Source organism: Rhineura floridana, chromosome 3, assembly GCF_030035675.1.
Source record: "Rhineura floridana isolate rRhiFlo1 chromosome 3, rRhiFlo1.hap2, whole genome shotgun sequence".
Taxonomy (NCBI): Eukaryota; Metazoa; Chordata; class Lepidosauria; order Squamata; family Rhineuridae; genus Rhineura; species Rhineura floridana.
The window spans coordinates 152,644,853-152,648,638 of record NC_084482.1 but is presented as its reverse complement, the minus strand read 5'-3'; positions in this window follow the sequence as shown (position 1 = coordinate 152,648,638).

Genomic DNA, 3,786 nt, shown 5'->3' with positions numbered 1-3,786 from the left:
CACCTCCATCTTGGTCCAGTCCCGCTTTCCATATATGTTCTGCATATAAATCAGTGGTTCCCAACCTTTATGATTACAGAACCCCCTTTGCAAGCTGAAAAAAAATTGTGGAACCCCCCCCCCATACACACTAATTGTAATTTTAGTCTCTCTTAATTGAAAAAATGGTATGTGGCAAAATCACATCTTCAAATAAACCTTTCCATAAAAAGCTCCCTGCAGACAGGGAGGTGTTGCTTCCTTTTCTTAATGCAAAGGTCAAATGAAATTGGTATTCCCCCCCCATCTGAACTGTACTGTCTCCCAGCAGGTGACAGTGTTGGACTAAGATCCAAGTTCAAACCCCCACCGAGCCATGAAGCCCACTGGGTGACCTTGGACCACCAGACACAGTCTCTCAACCTGACCTTTCTCACAGGGTTGATGCAAGGATAAAACAGAATGGGGGTGGGGAACCACATGCACCATCTTGAGCAACTTGGAGGAAAGGTGGGATATAAATGTAATAATAATTAAATAAACATATTTCAGCTGTGATATGTGGACCCCAGCTTCAACCAACCTGCTGAGCTTTTTAATAATAATAATAATAATAACAATAATGGTGGCAATGCTAGATTGTGAAGACAAAAGGGTGGATAAATTGAAGGGTTTTTTTTAACTATGTTCCCTCTTTATGACTTCCTAGCACTTTTGTTTTTCAGTTTTGCCTTTTGCTGATTCATCCTACATTCACAGAGGCTCCTTCTTTAGTTTTTCTTGTTTTCTACTATGATTTTGTTCTTATGTTCAGTTCTGAAGTGGTAGAAATGGAGTGTACTCCTTCAGATGGTGTGTGGCAAAATCACATCTCCAAATATCCCTTTCCATTAAAAATTCCCTGCAGACACAAACCCAGAATCATGAATTGCATTAGAAACTCCCTGATGTGCTAATCCTCTATCTGCAGGGAGGTGTTGCTTTCTTTTTTTAATGCAAGGGTCCAAACAAATTGATATCCCCCTCCCTCCCCACCCACCCACCCACCCACGCACCCACCCACAGAGTCGGAAGATGTACAGTCCTCTCTCCAGTGGGTGACAGTGTTGAGCTGCTGAGCTTTCAACAGGGTGGATGGATTAAGTTGGGTGGTTAGTGCTTTTAGGCCATGGAATTATCACCAGAATTGATGACTTGGGGAATGAGAACAGAGCAGAAGACAGATCAGCACGCGCACACACACACCTGCCCCTCCTGCAAGCATCTGCAGGCACACATGCATTCGGGCATGTGGAAGGGGGGAAGCCCTCAACTGCCACAACATCTGGGAGAGATTGGGGGGTAGAGTATAGGTGGAAGAAAGGGAGGATGCTGGCACACACACTGAGCCTCAGAGATGGGGGGCAAGCAAGTCCTTGGCTTTCAAACTGCTCCCTGGCTCCATTTGGGCCAAAGGCAAGATCTGGGCAGCTTCACAAATAAGAATAATTTTTAAAAGGAGATGGTAGCAAAACAAGAGCCAAGAAAGGCAGGTACGCTGGCTGCCAGGAAGGAAGGGGAGAAACGGCCTTGCCTTGCTTCTTTTTGCTTCACAAAAAGGTTATCCTCTCGTGCAAGGGCATCAGCAGCAGCAGCAGTGCAAGGAGACGGGAGCTGGCGATAATAATCTCCTATTCTTCCTGGTAGATCCATCCTCAGTCTACTTCGGTGTCTGCCATGTGTTTTATATACAGATGCCTGCCCTTGGCATGCCTGAAAGACACTCTTGCCACTTCAGCAAAAGTCCTCCCTCTCGTTTGGAGCAAGGGGAAGGTGTTGTCTATAGCAGCAGTGGGGAACAGACAGCATTCAGGGAGTGAAGACTTTTAAAAATAATAATAATAAATAATTCATTTCTTTACTGTTTGCGGCCCCCTTGGATTACTTCATGGCCCCCTTGGGTGTCACGGCCTCCAGGCTGGGAACCACCGGTACAGAATAAATAAATAGGATGATAAAATACACCTGTCTCATACCCTTTCTGATGGGGAACCAATCAGTTTCTCCATATTGTCCTTACAGTAGCCTCTTGTCCAGAGTATAGGCTGCGCATCAGGACAATAAAGCATTCCATAGTTTTTCGTGATCTACACAAAGGCTTTGCTGTAATCTATAAAGCACAGAGTGATTTTCTTTTGAAATTCCTTGCTCCGTTCCATTATCCAACATATGTTTGCAATATGATCTCTGGTACCTCTTCCCTTTCTAAATCCAACTTGGACGTCTGGCATTTCTCGCTCCATATATGGTAAGAGCCTTTGTTGTAGAATCTTGAGCATTACTTTACTTGCATGGGATATTAAGGCAATAGTTCAATAATTACTGCATTCCCTGGGATCCCCTTTCTTTGGAATTAGGATGTATATTGAACCAAATCTTACTCGCTTCAATAAGACTTACTCCATGGTCACCCTGTATAGCATTTCTGCCTGAGTGATCTTGAACATAACCTTCCCAAATACATAGACACCTTCATACTGGTACAGGAAACTTTGGAGAGGAATTTTTATTTTGTCTTCACTTGGCTGACTTGCTGGAGCGGCAAGCAGTACTATTGTGGCACACTGTACTTCCGATTATATGAGTGGATCAGTAATGGGCTGGCATGCCATGGGTTATGATCCTACCCTCTGATGACAGGAGGGGTGGGATTGATTATGTTAGGCCCTTCCCATTCCCTAAATGTTATGATTCTGAAAGAGAAACGCAACACAAAAAGGCAGCCACCAAGTTAAAAATATACAGAAATTTACAGAAAAAAAATATTTATTACATAGTTAATCTATAGAGCTCATTGTGCCAGAATATGATGCTGGGGAGAGGGTCAGGGTACAAAAATGATTGGGAGACAGCTCCACCAAGGGCTTTTAAGAGCACAACAGTAAAGGCTGCAATCCTAGAAACACTTGCTTGGCAGTAAGTCAGCCCTACCCATCTTGCTTCCTGGTTAAAAGACTTTGGATAGGAAGGCAAAGTTTATTTATGTATTTCATTTATGAATCTCTTTCTAGGAAACACCCCAAAGCAATTTTACAATTAAAATATATCTACATACAATTTCTAATCCAATACAGTTAAAAATTGAGGATAAAAATCTGTACTGAAATAGGAGGGAATTTTAAAGGGTAGGTGTTGCCGTATTATCACAGATTGGTAGCTCTTGGCAGCCACTGCAAATCTTTCAGCAGCCGTGTAACAGAAGGATATAAATCTAATAAATAAATAAATAAAATGTTGGTGATATTTTGCCCTAGTGAGCAGCCAGGCCCCTGCACTTTGAACTAGCCATAAACTAAGTTCACAGAGCGTTCCCAACCTAAACCTCCAGTGGATAAAAAATGAAAATGAATAAGTCAACGAGCACTCTGTTAACTGCTCTCTTTCGTACACTTCCTCATACAAGGCTGAGCTGTGTAGATGGGAAACGAGTCATTTGACCCAGTCGAGGGAGATTCTTGTTAAGGAATACCGCGCATTAAAACGAGACATTCTCCAGCCCCTCCATTTCTCCTCCCTGCCTACGAGTAAGGCGCACTTATCCCCTTTAAAAGCAATTCATTTACACCACGGTCCTAATCCTATGTACTAGTACAATTGCATCTTCTGGACATTTGCTCAAAAGTAAATCCCAGTGAAGCCAGTAGAATTTTCCCCCAAACATGCATAGGATCCCTCCCTTTTGCTAAATGGTTGCCCTTACATAGACACCCTCTCTCTTTTAGGCACTAGGTTTGGACGTAGAATCTTCACCCATTTCCTCCGGTGTTG